The following is an 18,992-nucleotide window of genomic DNA, read 5'->3' as shown; positions in this document are numbered from 1 at the left end:
TTGTCGAGAAGTTTTCGGCTGTATTCCGACCAGATCCCCGAAAAGAAAGGGAAAGGGAAAGGAAAAGGAAAGTAAAGGAAAGAATGCCATTTTTAGGGGCATTCTGTTGCCACCGACGGCACAACCGAGCCCGAAAGTACCTGAAAATAAAAGATTATTCACACACACACACATACACACACACAAACACGCACACTCACATTCACACGTGGGAGTCACTGAGATCGGGTTGATCCCCGCCTCTGGCCCGGCGGGTGACTGAGTCACCCATCCAGTCCTTCGGGCGAGGGACCCGACCGGCTCCCACTTTTCCCCACTGAGGGACGCCTCACGGTAGGAGCACCCACCGCTCGGCACCCTCATCCCGCGGGAGCACCCGCTAAGTCATGGGCGGGGAGCAAACCTCCTCCTACGGCGCCGTGCCGCCGGGCGATTGAAGTCAGGGCCGCCAACTCCTTCCAGCGATTGAGACTTGGTCCGTGTAGACACAGACTTCGTCACAATGGAGTCGCTGGGCTCCAGTTGTATCCCCTCAATGAGGGTACTGTGCACTCTTAGCGACCCTTCCACTCCGACGGGCTCCCTCACCACGACAAGGTGGCGCACGTCGAGGGAGAGTAGATAGGGACAGTGGGAATCTCGTTAATCCATTCATGCGCGTCACTAATTAGATGACGAGGCATTTGGCTATTTAACATTTATTTTCCATGTTTTACAAATACATAAGATCACATTAATACAATAATATTGTACATGTAATCACATTGCATGGATACAATATAAATGAATATAATTATCGTGGTGGACCCCATCCAGACATCCTTAAGTTTGCTCGACCTCGCATTGTTTGTGTTGTTTGATTGAACCTAGTAAAGTTCGTGTGCGATCCTCTGAGAACCCTAGTTGTAATGCTCCGCATTATTGCGCTGGAAATTCCCATGGATCTCAACGTCGTCGCCGACTCGTCTGCCCAAATTCCTCTCCATGTTAGAGTGGCCGTTGAAACACTCAATCCAGTCTCCGGAACCTGCAACAAAGAAGCAATCTGGCCAAGCATCTGGCCATTGCCAGCATAGTACTGGCGCTTCCTGTCGTGCCCATCAGACAGCGGCCGGGCCCCTGAGAGAATCTGGACATCTATAACAGCTGTCCTTTGGACGCCAAAATGTCCGGCTTCCGAGCACCCTCACGCGTCCGAAATAACCGCTCCCGATGGACCGTATATCCTCCTCTCCCCAGTTCAGCCGCCAGCGTAGCCGCCACAGCATCGTGCCTCATAACACGCCCTCCGTGTGTTCTAAAACACTGCTGGATAGCATGGGCAGCCGTCTCCCGCACATCGCATCCTCCCCGACAGGCCGTATCCTCCATAAGACGCCTGGACCCACGGGTAATTCTAATCCTTGTAGGCAAGGCATTTATCCAAACCCTGATGTGATTGAGCCATTCCGAGGAGGGAATGTGGACCATGGGGTCATCCAGCCACTGTGTAGATGCAGCAACCTTCCCTGCCTCTCGCAATTCATAACCGTCCACCGACGAGTACAGTTTTGTAGGCCAGTCGCCGCCATCCCGCCTCGAGAGCCCACACCAACGCTTCTTTTTGACGGCCCAGGCACTGGAGCCCACCGCACGAGCCACCTCGTACTGGGACGCACTCAATCGCTCCATTCTATACAGTGTCAACCTTGGGATGGTCGTTTCGAATGCCAAGCCCTCCAGGCCTGACTGGAGAATGAAAAAAAGCCATAGGGACATCTTCCGGAAGGCGCAGCTAGCGACGAACCGCCGCCCGCACCTGTCTATCCATCTTACGGAGCAGACCGTACGATGTCCGTTCCAGGACCAGGCTGTGGGTGAACCTAGGTAGCAAATATGTTCTCAGAATCTTCATCCTTTGCTGAGGCTTCAGCGGGGCCGCGGTGACCCTCTCCAGTAACGGCAACAGTTCCACTTCCTGAACGACAGGTCCAGCTTCTCCAAAACAAACACCCAAATATCGAAACGTCTGAAGGACATTCAACTGCGGAATCAGACGGCCGCCGAGTCCAAACTGGGGCTCAGTGATCACCTTCATTTTCTTGGTCTTACCAGCCGGAATCATCGAGAATGCACTTAGCAGGCGCCAACTCCAGGCCAAATCTCGAAAGCGCAATCATCACCCTGTCCAGGGACTGCTGCGCACCCTCCCTCGTCGCCGCAATCAAGGTCAGGTCATCCGCAAATGCCAACGCATTGATATTGTGACCAAGCATGCTGTATCCTATATAGTCGGGGATCTCGACCAATATCTCGTTCATAACGAGGTTGAATAACAGCGGGGATAGGGAGTCGCCCTGCCTGACACCTCGACCAGGATACAACGCCTCCGAGAGGACACCATCCACATGCAACCTGACCGCAGCTGTCCGATAGAGGACAGTCAGATATTCAACCATACGCCGAGGCACACCATGCTTGTGTAAAACATAGGAAATGGCGTCATGACTGACGATATCAAAAGCCTTGCGAACATCCAGGGTAAGGACATAAACTTGTCTCCGATTTATGCGTGCATCAAACATTAGTGCCGAAAGTATCGCGACATTCTTCACGCATCCATCCGCTGCAATAAATGCACGTTGCCTCATATCCAAAAGACTGGACTCAGCCATCCTTCGCGCTAATATTTTATGAAAATGCCGGAGCACAACTGTTCACGAGTGAGCGCGGATTGCTGCGGCAGCGCGAGAATTTGATGGCGCGGCAGATGGATGACCGCGAACAGATAATTGAACATAAAAGGCTTGCCACGACACGTAATTCCCTTTTTTTGGTTTTTGCGTTTTATTTAGTACACCACAATCACCAAAGTACAATAAACTGAACATAAAATTTCAGATTCAGAAAACGTACAGAGAAGTCCGAGAAACAAAGCGGTCGACGTATTTTGCGGTTAAACTGAGCGGTTATTCTAAGCGGTTTTTTTCACAGCGTACTGCGAGCAGCGTTAAGTGCGAGACTTCCCTGGTCCACGCGCGGCGCCCATTATAAGGCGCTCGGAATTTTTGGCCCGCGTCGACGTGGACCAATTAATTTAAGATTTTAGCGGTGACACGATTGCGACGTGTGTCATTGGCCGATAATGACGTCTCATGTCATAAACAATTTATTTTTCATGCGCGCAATCTTTTAAGATCAGCTGATCGTGACGCATGGGCGCGCATGCCCATGAGCGGCGCAAATCTTAACGGCGGTTGACAATGTTATTGTCCGCGGCAATAACGAGCGTCTTTTTCTGACGGAAAAAAATGAGATAGCTCGAGTGTTCGAGTTTTTTCTCGATAAACAAAGATTTCGAGAACTTTCTCGACGCTCGTTAATTTTAAATATAATAAATATTCGAATATTTATTAGCGAGAATATGCGAGTTCCGCTATGCGATTTCTGAACTCGAAATGATTGATTTTAATTTCGAACATCCCGCCCGCCTCGTCAGTACGTGACGAAATCTCCGAGTGTGTGAGAGCGTGGACAGGTGTCGTAAGCTGCTCCAATTATGAGATGAGAAGTGATTGATGAATGGAATGTGAAAGTGACGTAGCGTACGATGTGTTATTGCGATCAGTCGGATCTTTCGCGAGAACGCATAATGCGTAATTGCGAAATGTGTGCGGCGGTGAATCATATGAACAATGAGCGAAGTGAATTAGTGAGCGGTCTCGCGAGTGTATGGTGGTGAGTGGTCGCAAGTGAAGTGCAGTGGTATGAAGATGCAGATTTGATGCGGTGATCGTAGAGAAAAAAAGTGAAAAAGACGTTAAGTGCGCGGTACGGTCGTCGGACAATGCACGGCACCGGCCGTGATAAACATTTCCGCGGACGGACAAGTTAATTTTTGAGAGAAAAAAAAATAAAATAAAATAAAATAAAATAACACGGCGCTCCGTTTCGCTCACGAATCCGGGTGCGTTGCTGCTGCGGTGTCGGCTCCAGGCAGGAGGACGATCTTGGTGAGAGGCCGGACAAGCTCCGAGGATGCGGTGCGTATAGTGACCACGCGTGTCACGCCGTCGTCCCCAGGATGCAGCCGGGTGATCCGGGCGAGTGGCCATCGGGTCGGCGGTGTTGTGTCCGACCGTACGAGGCACAGGGTGCCGACGGCCGGACTGACTGAGTCCTTCAGCCATTTCGGTCGAGAAGCCAAGGAGTTGATGTACTCCCGCGACCACCTCTCCCAAAAGTGGTCGCGCATCCGCTGGAGGAGCTTCCAGCGAGGCAGAAGACTGAGGCTGTCGTCCGCCAGCGAGGGCTCAGGCACTGCCAGCAGAGGGGCCCCGATCAGGAAATGCCCTGGTGACAGTGCTGTCACGTCGTCGTGATCGTCCGAGAGCGCCTGGAGAGGACGCGAGTTGAGGCACGCCTCCACTTGAGCGAGGAGCGTCGACGTCTCCTCGAAGGTGAGGGTCGTGTCTCCGAGGACCCTTCGGAGATGGTGTTTCGTAGATTTCACCGCCGCCTCCCAAAGCCCGCCGAAGTGAGGTGCTGCCGGCGGATTGAACCTCCAGCGGATCCCGTCGGACGCTGCAACGTGGGCGATGCGACGGCCGTTGGATGATGATGCCTGGAACAGGCGTCGCAGCTCTAGGTCCGCTCCGACGAAGTTGGTGCCGCAGTCGGAGTAGACTTCCTTGCACAAGCCCCGACGGGAAGTGAAGCGCCGGAATGCCGCGAGGAACGCATCCGTGGAGTAGTCCGAAGCGGCTTCCAAGTGAACCGCCTTGGTGGTGAAGCAGATGAAGACGGCGATGAACGCTTTGTGTGCCTTGTGACCTCTTCCTTTTCCGGTCCGGATGAGAATCGGCCCGGCATAGTCAACACCGGTTCGCAGGAATGGACGTGCCGGCGTGACTCGTGCTGTCGGGAGGCTGCTCATCATGGGCTGAGGTACTGCGGCCTTCCATCTCACACACGTGGCGCATCGGTGGATGATTCCTTTAACGATGGAGCGTCCTCGGGGAATCCAGTACCGCAGGCGTAGCAGTCCCAGGGTGAGCTGAACCCCGCCGTGAAGCGTTCGTCTGTGGTGTGCCTTGACGAGGAGTTGCGTCATCCACGACTCTGGAGGTAAGATCATCGGATGGCGTTCGTCTTCTGAGAGCACAGCGTGCTTCAGTCGGCCCCCGACTCGAATGATCCCATGATCGTCGAGGAAGGGGGTTAATTTCGATAGTGGACCCCTGACTAACTCCTTATTTTGTTTCAGGGCTGCGATCTCCTTGGAGAAGTGGAGATTTTGCACCATGCGGAGCCAGAGGAGCAAGGCTTCTTCCAGCTCGTCAGGCGTGAGATTGGGGTGAGCCTTCGGCCTTGAGGTGGCGCCTCGCCATCGGCAACACCAGGCGGTGACCCTCAGGAGGCGATGGAGCTCGGAGAACCTGAGAAGCATCTCTGGCTCGACTTTCTCCGCGGTCGTCAAGTGGGAGGCGATTGCTCTCGTCTCCGGCACCTCGACTTCGTGTGCGGCGTGGTCGTGCTGTGGCCAGGACGCTGGATCCTTGTCGAGCCATGGGGGTCCCGTCCACCAGAGGGAGTGGTTAAGCAGGTCCCGGGGCTCAATCCCCCGAGAGGCGCAGTCGGCGGGGTTGTCTCGCCCTGGGATGTGTCGCCATCGTGCCTCCGGAAGTTTCGTCTGGATGTGGGACACCCGGTTGGCTACGAATGTCTTCCACTTCGAGGCGTGTCCTTGTATCCACTGAAGAGTGACCCGGGAGTCCGACCATAGAGTGACTGGAGCTGAAAGCAAGTCTAAGGCTTCGCGAAGATGAAATGTCAGGTTAGTGACTAAGACTGCAGCGCACAGTTCCAAGCGCGGCAGAGACACAGGCTTAATTGGAGCGACTTTGCTTTTTGCAGCAAGCAGCTTGATCGTGGTCGAGGGGGAGCTCATCACGCGGAGGTATACAACGGCGGCGTAACCTCGTTCCGACGCATCAGCGAACCCGTGGAGCTCAACGCGTTTAGGTTGGTCATCGGCCCTCAGCCATCGGTGCAACCGGAGCTGTTCCAGCAGCGGAAGATCCTCAAGCAGACGTCTCCACAACGTCTCATCTGATTAAGGCAGTGGGGCGTCCCAGTCCAGCTGTTTCATCCAGGCTGACTGGATGAGGCTTTTGGCCCGAGCGGTGACTGGAGCTAATCAGCCCAACGGATCGAATATCCGAGCCGTCTCCGACAACGCCTGTCTCTTAGTCAGCGGGGCGGTCGTGCGAGGCTGGAGGCGGAATGTGAAGGAGTCGCTGCGGGGGTGCCACCGTAGCCCAAGCGTCGGGTGCGCTTCGTCCTCCCAGTCGTGGTGTGGCTGCTGGAGCTGATGCTCCCGTGGTATCTCCTCGAGGATCCTCTGGTGATTTGAGGCCCACTTCCCCAAGGGAAACCCGCCCGCCGTGCAGAGTCGGTGCAACTGCCTCTGCTTCTCGACCGCCTCGGACAGGGTGCTGGCGCCTGTGACGATATCGTCGACATAGCAGTCGCGCCTCAACGCAACTGCTCCCGCTGGGTTTGCCGGCTCCTCATCGTCGGCTAATTGGCGGAGAGTCCTGATCGCCAGGAACGGTGCACAGGCCAGTCCGTACGTCACCGTGTTGAGGCGATACTCCTGGACGTCGTCGGTGCGGTTTTGCCTCCAAAGGATCCGCTGCAGGTCTCGATCGTCGGGATGCACCAGAATCTGCCGGTACATCTTCTCGATGTCGGCGATGAAGGCGAAGCGGTGCCAGCGCCAACGCAGGAGGACGTCGGCGAGAGTTGGCAGAAGATTGGCTCCGACCAGCAATGCGTTGTTGAGTGAGTCTCCGGCAGGCGTACATTGAGATCCGTTGAAGACCACTCTCAACTTGGTGGTCGTGCTGGAAGTCCGGAGCACTCCGTGGTGTGGTAAGTAACACGCGGATTTCTTGATGAGCGGTGTTCTGACCAGGGTCATATGTTGCAGGTCCGAGTACTCCTCCATGAAGCTGCCATAGAGCTTGTTGAAGCCGGCGTCTCTGGAGCGGCGTCGCTCCATTGCCGCGAGAAGTCGCTCGGCGGACTTCCGCGTGTGTTCGAGAGGTGGAAGAGGGCCAGCCAGCGGAAGACGGACCATGTACCTTCCGTCGGCGAGGCGCTCATGCGTGCGGGCGAAGATCTCTTCGCATTGCTCTTCCTCTGGCGTGAGCACGACGGAGGCAGGCTGCTCCTGTTCCTGCTCCCAGAACCTCTGCACTAGGGCGTTCAGGTCGCGGTCTACGGTGCACTGGAGAGAGCTGAGGGAGCCGTTGGCCGTCACGACTCCGCAGCCTCCCGATAAGATCCACCCGAACGTAGTCCTCTGCGCGATGGGTTGGTCCTTGCGACCCTTTCGGAGACCTTCGAGGAGGATCCCGGAGAAGGCATCAGCGCCGAGGAGAAGGTGGATGGGATCTCGCTGGAGATAATGAGGATCCGCCAAAGTGAGGTCGTGGATGTGCGGCCACGTGGTGGAGCCCTTGATTGCTGGTCCCTGGTAGGACGACAGCCGTGGGAGGACGTAGGCCGCTACGGTGAGAGGGGCTCCGGTCACTCTTGACTTGAGAGCGAGCGTCACCCTTCCTCGTGTGGATCCTGAACATGCTCCCCCGATTCCAACTATGGAGATCGAGGAGCGGGTGCGCGTCAGACGGAGGCGCTGCGCCAAGTCCTCTGAGACGAGGGACACTTCGGACCCCTGGTCGAGCAGGGCTCGCACATCCTGAGGTCGTCCCAGACGGTCGGTCAGAGTGACGCGCGCTGTGGCGAGAAGAGTCGCCCGTTTGTCAAGTGAAGTGCGTGTCGTGGAGAAAGTGCTCGCTTCTTGTGGTGTTGGTGCGGCGTACGCGTCGTGCAACAGCGTGTGGTGCCGCAACTTGCACGTGAAGCACGTTTTAATTGACACCGTGCCATCGTGTGGTTCCCGAGACAATTGAAGCAGAGTCCGCTGACCTCAACGAAGGACTTCCTTTCGCTCGCGGACTTGGATTTGAACTCGGGGCACTGCATGAGCGTGTGCTTGCCCTTGCAGGCGGCGCATTTGGACGCGTCGGGCACGTTTTTCGCGAAGTGAGTCTTCGCGGTCCGAGAGGCTTCCCCGGCACTCTTCACGGCGATCTTGGGCTTGGCGGCGTTCAAGGTAAGAATTCTTTTACTTATGAAGTCAGTGAGTGCCTCGTGACTCGGTGGATCGGGAGAATCGCTGGTGGAGGACTCCCACTCGAGGCGCGTTCGCGAATCGAACAGTTCGATTACCAAATGATTGAGGAGATCCATTCCATGGGAGTTGATGGGTCTACCGATGTTCTCCTGCGCGTTGACGGTGGCCGTGACGACGTGATGGACCCGGCTTAGCTCTTCGGCGGACTCGGACTTCATCTTCCCGACGGCGGTAAAGGTAGCGAAATTTGAGCGCATGAGCTCCTTTTTATTCTCGAAATGTTTCGCCAAGATCGCCCACGCGCGGTCGTAATTCTCGCTTGTGACCGTTAACGACCGAATTAATTTCTCCGCAGATCCCTTCACGCAGGAACGAAGGTAATGGAACCGCTCAATGTTCGAGACCGATGGATTTTCTCCCACGAGGGATAAAAAGAGGTCCCGGAAGGAAGGCCAGTCTTCATAGGCGCCTGAGAACGGCGGCAATTTTATGCGCGGCAACGCGGTTTTAGGAGAAGAGTCCGACTTCGATTCCATCCTTGGTGCGACAGCTGACTCGGCCCGTAACCTGTCAGCGTAGTCGCTCAACGTGCTCCGCTGTGAGACGTACGTACATTCCGCGGTATCTATGAAGTCACTTTTGGCGTACTCACTCTCCATGTATCTGTCTTTCAGCGTCGCTCGTATGAGCTCGTGTTGAGCCTCGAATTTTGCCCAGAGGTTGTCGAGGATGGTGAGACGAGCGTGGACGGCACCGGCGGTGATGTTGATGACGCCCATCTTCCGGAGGTTATCCACGGAGCGAGACATTCGTCCGTGGATGTCGTTCTGGGCCTCTAATAAGGCCTTCAGGTCGGCACTCATTGTTCACTTGTCTGTTTGTCTGTCTCAGGAGACTTGCAGCACTGCACAGCACTGGACACGTCACCCACGAAACTGCGGATGCGGAAATATCCGGCTCGAAGGACCAGAAATGTTCGCGAGTGAGCGCGGATTGCTGCGGCAGCGCGAGAATTTGATGGCGCGGCAGATGGATGACCGCGAACAGATAATTGAACATAAAAGGCTTGCCACGACACGTAATTCCCTTTTTTTGGTTTTTGCGTTTTATTTAGTACACCACAATCAACAAAGTACAATAAACTGAACATAAAATTTCAGATCCAGAAAACGTACAGAGAAGTCCGAGAAACAAAGCGGTCGACGTATTTTGCGGTTAAACTGAGCGGTTATTCTAAGCGGTTTTTTTCACAGCGTACTGCGAGCAGCGTTAAGTGCGAGACTTCCCTGGTCCACGCGCGGCGCCCATTATAAGGCGCTCGGAATTTTTGGCCCGCGTCGACGTGGACCAATTAATTTAAGATTTTAGCGGTGACACGATTGCAACGTGTGTCATTGGCCGATAATGACGTCTCATGTCATAAACAATTCATTTTTCATGCGCGCAATCTTTTAAGATCAGCTGATTGGTGATCAGCTGATCGTGACGCATGGGCGCGCATGCCCATGAACGGCGCAAATCTTAACGGCGGTTGACAATGTTATTGTCCGCGGCAATAACGAGCGTCTTTTTCTGACGGAAAAAAATGGGATAGCTCGAGTGTTCGAGTTTTTTCTCGATAAACAAAGATTTCGAGAACTTTCTCGACGCTCGTTAATTTTAAATATAATAAATATTCGAATATTTATTAGCGAGAATATGCGAGTTCCGCTATGCGATTTCTGAACTCGAAATGATTGATTTTAATTTCGAACAACAACCGACGAAACAGAGATTGGCCGATATGATAATGGATCCATTAGTTCCAAAGATTTAGGAATCAACACCGTTCTGGAGTGCCGAAATCTTTCCGGAATCTTTCCGGTCGCCATAAAGATGTTAAATAAGGTGGCCTTCAGGATCGCAGGCACCTCCGAAGACCAACGACGAACCGTCATTCCGTCCAATCCAAGGGCGGAAGACATAGGAAGTCTAATGTTAATGACCTCCCCCTCCGACACAGGGGTCCATAATTCCTCCAGCACCGTCAGATCATCACCTAAAGGAAGGGGGCACTCTAGAGAGCCCGCAGCCAGCACGGGCCCCCAGAATTTAAGCTGCTTCGAAAGAGCAGGATGCGGCAGGCCCCCAGCATCTCCATCAAGGACCTTATGAGCGGCCTTAGTCATATTAATGCTTCAGAGTCTCTGCATACGACGATATTCAGCCCGTCTCGCCTTTCTCCTAGACAACTGCGCACCGACACGACAAACACGATGAACACGGGCGACTCTATCACGCTCCGACGCCACGAGATCCGGAAACATATTGTTCCACCAGTCGTCCAACGCATCATCCGGGGATCGGTCCTCGATGAGAGCACGCACAGCAGAGCGAATCTAAATACCGCCGTTCATTTCCGGTATAATGTCGTCGACCCTCCCACGCAGCCAGTCGCCCGCAGCACCCGAACCAGGCCGAGACTGCCCGACAGGGGCTCCCATCGACCGAGGAACATCAACCGGATTCGCATGCTCGTCAATCCCTCGCGCAAGATACTGATTCCTAAATTCAAGGACAAGGTCCTTGTAAAGATGCTTCCTCCTGATTCCTTTTATCGCCTCGAGAGTCCTTCCATGTCCCCGCCTTTCAAGCAAATATAAATTCATCGATCTCGTCTGCGGGGGGGGGGGCGTCTCCTCCATAGCCAGAATCCTGATCTCCTCCTCAACCCAGCGTGGCTTAATACTCGCAACAGTGATATCTTCATTGGTTTGGACAGGGTGCTTCCTCTTCTTAACCCCCAGTCCAATCAGCGACGAAAAGGACCGCAGATAAATTGAGCACACAAACTGCTCAGAATGGCCGACTACATCACCATCAGCCGAATCTGCTCCACTAGACGGTCCTGCGATAACGATTTCATTGGGGGGAGGCTCCGAGGTACCTCCCCGACTATCTCTCTCATTATTAATAATCGTAGCACCAATGAAATTCCCCGAAAGGGGACGCAGCGAGTGGGGGTGCTAGCCCCATCACCGCGCTTAGAAATGCGTCTTTAATTTGTTATCGCATGGGTGATATTTGCGGCCGGATTCATATACCCGGGAAGGGGCCCTTAGGCTCCGGCAGGCGACGAACCTCCCTCCCCGTATGAACGCAACCATGACTCAACAGCAAGTTAATTAATAATGAGAGAAATTAATATTTGATCATCCGTGCTCTGTCCTTCAATTTACGTTGTAGAACCGGGCAAGCAAGTGCATCAAACGCTGAGTGGTCAACAGAATTCATCTTAGCCTCAACACAATTATGGCACCTACGTGCATCATTCCTATTAGGACAGGCTCTCGATTCATGTGCACCACAACAGTGTCCACATATATCCGCGGCCGCACGACAATCCTTAGCAATATGACCAAAACTGAGACACCTATAACATTGCAGTATTTGCACGTGATCGGCAACCCTACAGGACGACCAGCCAAGATATATCCGAGCCTGATTCAAAATCCTGATTCTAAGATCCTCTTTCTGGAGATATCTCAATGACCGCACTTGTGTTTCTTCGACCTTTGACAGGAAACCAGTACACCAGTTTAATATCGCTTTCACTAACATCTTCTAAATTCTGCTTGACGAGATCACCAATAAAGTGCTGCCTATTAACATCCGCCGGCACGTCTCTAACTATTAGTCTAGGGTTTAGTTTATCAACCTGTTTAACATCCATTCCGATCCTATCCAGCATGGGCCTCAATTTACCCAGGTCGTCATGAGCCGCCACAATTCGGACAGATTTATTCCTGCCTCTAATAACGCGATCGATTTTGATGCCCGACTCGCCAGGTTTAATCGAGCCCAGCACAGCACTGCACGTGGCTGCCGAGTCAGCAAGACCATCGCTCACAGATTCACGAGGCGTCACCTCAATAGTCTCCATCGCACGACGGTGACCGGACACAGAGTCATCACGACCGGATGAAGGTGGGAGTACCCCAGTACCCGCAGCAGCAGCAACGCCAGCATAAGAGCGTCTATCACCACGCGCAGTGATCACACTCGGAAAGTTAATGGGTGAGCACCACTCTCCCAGCGCCTCACGCACCGCCAGACTCGTCGACTCCCGCACCATCTCTGACACTTCCAAATTAATAGCACGTTCAGAATCGTCCTTCCGCCCAGACCTCATCATCCGCCACATCTTTGATGTCGTATCACGCTCAGCCTTAATTTGGATATAGGCCATCATGAGCCTGTCCACAGCTCTACGATACGCCGCGATTACCTCTTCCAACTCCTTCTTCTTCACTGCCGATTCTTTGCTTACCGCATTTATGGATGCGAAACTGTAGTCATGTCCTGCAAGCACATCCTTAATATTCTGCAAGTCAACGTCGCTCAAGGGCGGAAGACCCAGGTCTGCATCATCGGCAATCTGCAGGGGGGACACCGCTGCTCTCTTCGCCCCACGAGAAACCGCTTCGTGGCCACGGGACGTCGAGCCCTCGCTACCAGAGCGCAGTCGAAAACTCTCCATCGTAATCTCTTTTATTCTTGGAACAGGGGGCCCCGCTTGAGAGGGGGGAGGCCCAGGACTGCTCATCGCGCACCACCACTAGGCTCAACCGAGCGGACAAAATGACGCCGGAAAGCGATGCTATTATAAATCGTCAAATATTCACCGTTCGATGATAATTACCAGTAAAAACGTAAATAGTAGATCAAAATTCACTCCATAGTAGTCTATGCTACCCTTAAGAGAGTCATACTCCCGCCGTTTACCCGCGCTTGCTTGAATTTCTTCACGTTGACATTCAGAGCACTGGGCAGAAATCACATTGCGTCAACACCCGCGAGGGCCATCGCAATGCTTTGTTTTAATTAGACAGTCGGATTCTCCTAGTCCGTGCCAGTTCTAAGCTGAGCGTTAAATGGCGGCCGAAGAGGACGACCACGACGGCTCGCGCCGCCACGGAAGCCTCGCAGCAAGGAAGATCCGCGGGAGGCCAAGGCACGGGACCGACCTCAGATCCCGGGACCGGCGCGAGAACGCCGACCATTCACTTCGCCCAGGCCCGGCACGTCAGCCAGACCCGCTTCCCGATCAAGGCCGACACGTCCCGCTCTTCAGAGCCAATCCTTATTCCGAAGTTACGGATCCAATTTGCCGACTCCCCTTACCTACATTATTCTATCGACTAGAGGCTCTTTACCTTAGAGACCTGCTGCGGATATGGGTACGAACCGACGCGACACCTCCACGTGGCCCTCTCCTGGATTTTCAAGGTCCGAGGGGAAGATTCGGACATCGCCGCAACAGCGGTGCTCTTCGCGTTCCAAACTCTATTTCCTTGCTAGAGGTTTCCAGGAAAACTCGAACGCTTATACAGAAAAGAAAACTCTTCCCGGATCTCCCGACGGCGTCTCCAGGTCATTTTGGGTTACCCCGACGAACACTCTTACGAGAACCCGAATTGTATGCGGTTTCGCTGCCGGGTTCCGGAATAGGAACCGGATTCCCTTTCGCCCGGGCGTGTGTCATTATATACATCGTAATAATATATGTGTCAATAATGAAAGGAAGTACGCGCGCGCGCGGGGCAGCGTTTCTCTTTCTTCTCTTTACATATACAGGGTCTACCAAAAGTGTGGAAACCCCTAAATATCTCGGAAAATATACGTTTTACAGAAAAGTGTTTCCAACAAAAGTTGTAGGGTTTAAGAAGATCTATATACTGATTCTATCAGTTTGACCTTGGATGGCGTCGTCAAGGTCAGGTCAAGGTCACATTGACTTTTTTAAATGACACCCCCTACATTTGATTGCATATTCTTATAGCTTAATTCAAGAGCTTTCCAAAACACTATAATAATGTTCATTTTTATTAAGTACTTTGCGAGTTATGAGGGTTGAATGATAGAGTAGCGCCGGTATTAACATTATCCAAGGTGTACTACATGGAGGTTACTCGCTCGGATTTGCATCTGTTGTGTGTGTGATCCAGCTAACTAAGGCAAGATCGGTCGTGGATCCAGTCAGCAAAAGCAAAGACCCAACCAAATTACAATCGAGCATTTAAAGACCTGGAAAGCAATCGACATAGTAAACAGTAAATAAATTTGTGGATGCTCATTTATCATAATAATTGTTCGAAATGTGTGCGTGTGCGTGCGTGCGGTGCGTGTATACAGAGATCAGGTTAGGTTGCACCAAACGATTGCAAATGTGTTTCAATGTGTTAAAGTAAATGCTGAAAGTGGCTGCCATTTACTTCCTGACAATATGCTAATCTTTGGTAGAATGTAGAAATGACTTTACGATTCGTTTCAAAAGGTATCAAAGCCATTTCATCCCTTATTCGCTGTATCAATTCGTGAATGGTTTTAGGTTTTGTTCTGTAAACCTTACTCTTCAGATATCCCCATAGATAATAATCAAGAGGAGTTAGATCTGGTGACCGAGGTGGCCAATCCTCTCCTCCCTCATTTCCGTTCCTTCTTCCTATCCACCGTAGCGGAAAAGTCTCATTTAAAATACGACGTGGTCCTGCACCAAAATGAGCAGGAGCTCCATCATGCTGAAACCATATTTCTTGGAAATTATTTGGAAAAGTATTCTGTATGGCTGGAATTATTTGATCAACAAGTAATCTCTCATACCTTTGAGCGTTCAAATATTCTTCAAAAAAAACGGCCCTATTAAATAGCCATCTATTATTCCGCACCATACATTTATTTTTTGTGGATGTTGTGTGTGAGTTTCCCGCACCCAATTCGGATTCTCATCTGACCAGAAACGAAAATTTTGATTATTAACTTCTCCCGTTAAGGTAAAAGTTGCCTCGTCTGTGAAAACAATTTGATAAGGGAAGATGGGCCGGACATCTATTAGTGCCATCATTCTTTCACAGAAATGTATACGACGCTCCTCATCTCCGTTTTGCAATTCTTGAACGTATTGCAATTTATATGGATGGAACTTGTTCTTCTTTAAAATTCTCCAAACCGACATGGGAGCAATATCGTGAGTTTGAGCGACTCTCTGAACACTAGAATTGGGATCTTCAATAAATGTCTGCAGAACATCAAGTTGTTTTTCTTCGTTGGTTGCAGACAATGGTCTTCCTGACTTAGAGCGATTTCTTACGCTACCAGTTTGTCTAAAACGTTCTATTGTTTTTAACACAGTGGACTTATTAATTCGACGGTTCGGATACGTGTCATTAAATAATCGAACGACATCAGAGAACGATCTTTCGTTATCACCCCATCCACGCATCATGAGGATAGTGATTCTTTCACGTTCCGACAAGTCGCCAGCCATTTTTAAAACGTTTAATTTTAATTAATCGTACGTTGTATTTGGACGATAACAATTAATTTCTGCTTGCTCAAAGCTGAAGTTAGAAGGTGCTCGTTCTTTGATAGCTTTATACATTCTTAGTTGAATTTTAAATGCGAGTTAGACTGCATGTAGTGCGTCACATAGCGGTAAATGAAGGAACTAACGAGACGTTTCATACACGTTTTATGGAGCAATTTTTTGGCAATTTGACTTCAGCGAAATATGAGGATATGTTGAGGAATCGATCTTGCCTTAGTTAGCTGGATCACACACACAACAGATGCAAATCCGAGCGAGTAACCTCCATGTAGTACACCTTGGATAATGTTAATACCGGCGCTACTCTATCATTCAACCCTCATAACTCGCAAAGTACTTAATAAAAATGAACATTATTATAGTGTTTTGGAAAGCTCTTGAATTAAGCTATAAGAATATGCAATCAAATGTAGGGGGTGTCATTTAAAAAAGTCAATGTGACCTTGACCTGACCTTGACGACGCCATCCAAGGTCAAACTGATAGAATCAGTATATAGATCTTCTTAAACCCTACAACTTTTGTTGGAAACACTTTTCTGTAAAACGTATATTTTCCGAGATATTTAGGGGTTTCCACACTTTTGGTAGACCCTGTATATATATATATATATCTTTGTTTTCGACACTCGAGTATATTGTACGCCGTCATTGACATAGGATTTCTCCTAGGGCTTAGGATCGACTGACTCGTGTGCAACGGCTGTTCACACGAAACCCTTCTCCACGTCAGTCCTCCAGGTCCTCGCTAGAGTATTTGCTACTACCACCAAGATCTGCACCGACGGCGGTTCCAGGCAGACTCACGCCCAGACCCTTCTGCGCTCACCCTCCTACTCGTCAGGGCTTCGTGACGACTAGAAGGAGACGATTGCCTCACGAGAGAGCCGCAAACGCGGTCCGACGCGCGCAACACTCCCGTCGCCGCCCCACTTGCCGCTGACGGTAGAGTATAGGCTCGACGCTTCAGCGCCATCCATTTTCAGGGCTAGTTGCTTCGGCAGGTGAGTTATTACACACTCCTTAGCGGATTCCGACTTCCATGGCCATCGTCCTGCTGACTTAAGCAACCAACGCCTTTCATGGTGTCCAATGAGCGTCGAGTTGGTCGCCTTAACTCTGCGTTTGGTTCATCCCACAGCGCCAGTTCTGCTTACCAAAAATGGCCCACTTGGCACTCTGATCCGAGATGCTTGTGACTTCATAATTCAAGAAAGATAGAGATCTCAACCATTTAAAGTTTGAGAATAGGTTGAGGTCGTTTCGGCCCCAAGGCCTCTAATCATTCACTTTACCAGATGAGACTCGCGAGCGTTCCGTGTGGAACGCCGAGTGCCTATCTTGCAGCTATCTTGAGGGAAACTTCGGAGGGAACCAGATACTAGATGGTTCGATTAGTCTTTCGCCCCTATACCCAGTTCCGACGATCGATTTGCACGTCAGAATCGCTACGGACTTCCATCAGTGTTTCCCCTGACTTCGTCCTGACCAGGCATAGTTCACCATCTTTCGGGTCCCAACGTGTTCGCTCTGGGTGCGCCTCTTCTCGCGTTGAGAACGAGACGCCCCGGGAGTGCGAGGCCGCAACGCGACGCGGCCCAACCTCCCTCGATCGACGGCCAGGTCCGACCTTCACTTTCATTACGCCTTTAGGTCTCGCGACAAGTCCCAATGACTCGCGTACATGTTAGACTCATTGGTCCGTGTTTCAAGACGGGTCCTAAGAGTACCCAAAGCAGTAGCATCGCCGACCGGTATCCGTCCCCCGTGAGAGAGACGTTCGCAGGCCTGTCGAAGGTGATCCGTACTTTAACCAACAGCGGGTCAAGACCGGGGACGGCGCAAAGTCTGTAACCTCCGAGTACCGTGGCGCGCGCTTGCGACGGCCTCGACGCACCGTGTAGAAGTGCGGCCTGATATCTTGCGCGTACCGTCGAGCAGCCGGCCGGGCGACCGAGAGTTTGTCGCGTACCTTTTTACCGGCGACGCGACAGTCACCGCACCCGGGCCGTAGACCGATACCCAGCGGATCGCGACGTTCTACTTGGGGAGAAGTGCACGACGACGACAGCCGGACATCAACGCACGCGCGCGAGCCGCGAGGACTCCGCGGGACATCGCTCACCGACGCGAAGCCAGCGCTGCTGACGATGAATCTCCCCGTTCGATCTTTTGGGTTTCTTAGGTTTACCCCTGAACGGTTTCACGTATTCTTGAACTCTCTCTTCAAAGTTCTTTTCAACTTTCCCTCACGGGGTACTTATTCGCTATCAGTCTCGTGGTCGTATTTAGCCTTAGATGGAGTTTACCACCCACTTAGAGCTGCACTCTCAAGCAACCCGACTCTAAGAAGAGATCTTCCCGAGACGCGCACCGGTCGTTACGGGCCTGGCACCCTCTACGGGTAAGTGGCCCCATTCAAGATGGACTTGGACGCGACGCGACGCCTCGGGATAAGCGGATCCTCCCAAACACCACGTTTCCCTGCGGCGGAACCGCGGGATTCGGTGCTGGGCTCTTTCCTGTTCGCTCGCCGCTACTGAGGAAATCCTAGTTAGTTTCTTTTCCTCCGCTTAATAATATGCTTAAATTCAGCGGGTAATCTCGCCTGCTCTGAGGTCGTCAGAGAATTTTGCAGAGAAACTCTACAAAGAGATATACAGAGATATAGGGAGAGTATGGGTTATATTTTGCTAGCTAAAGTAGTGATACTTTTTTAATTATTAATTGTTATATACCACATTTTATATTAACGCTAAACCGCACACACCATCGATATTGCGCGGCACAATCTAGTGTGTTGGTTCTCGCGGGGACGCGAGAGAGAAGAGAGTTATTATATCGTTTTCCGTCCCTCTTAATTTCCACGATTATAATATAACACGCGCACGGCGTGTGTATATATAACGGGCGCGGTATGGAATCGATTCGACTAGTACACGACGGACGCGTGCCGGTCACAATCTTCGTTCGAAAATTTCGTGGACTCGGACACGCGGTCGGCTCGCGATTCCATCCGCTTTAAGGGTGGACTTCTCTCGCAATTTCTCTCCCTCCGCGTACCGCTGGACGACGACTGTGCGCGCGCCGGTTTCCCTTCTCCAATATACTTTTACCGTAAGGAGTATCTCGCGCCGCGAGAGACAGGAGGCGAAAGCAGCCTCGCGCGTGTGTAAAAGGCGCGGTATCGCGCGCGCGCTGACGCACCGAGAGAGATAGAGAGTCGCGGAGCGACGACGCGATCGGAAGAAACAACGACGCGCTAGAAAGACGGACGCAGAATGATGCTTGCTGGCGCCGCTTTCTTTTTGCATTTGTTTCGCAAACTACGAGATCACTCGTAGAGAGCGACGATTCGAGTGTCGCGCGTCGTCGTCGTCGTTCCTCTCGTAATAGTTTTCGCATATTTTCTCGTGTGTCGTCGTTTCTTTATCTCCGACGAA

At 51.9% G+C, this 18,992-nt stretch overlaps 1 long non-coding RNA gene across 1 annotated transcript; it reads left to right on the top strand.

The window, feature by feature from the left end:
* The first annotated feature begins 242 nt into the window (after positions 1-242).
* LOC112637412 lies at positions 243-16,493 on the top strand. Its single transcript, XR_003122542.1, has 3 exons — positions 243-254; positions 5,196-5,198; positions 16,435-16,493. It is a non-coding gene; the product is annotated as an uncharacterized LOC112637412 (long non-coding RNA).
* Positions 16,494-18,992: the final 2,499 nt, after the last annotated feature.

This window comes from Camponotus floridanus, unplaced genomic scaffold (genome assembly GCF_003227725.1).
Source record: "Camponotus floridanus strain SB8 unplaced genomic scaffold, Cflo_v7.5 scaffold162, whole genome shotgun sequence".
Lineage (NCBI taxonomy): Eukaryota > Metazoa > Arthropoda > Insecta > Hymenoptera > Formicidae > Camponotus > Camponotus floridanus.
This window is presented reverse-complemented; position numbering and strand designations above follow the sequence as displayed.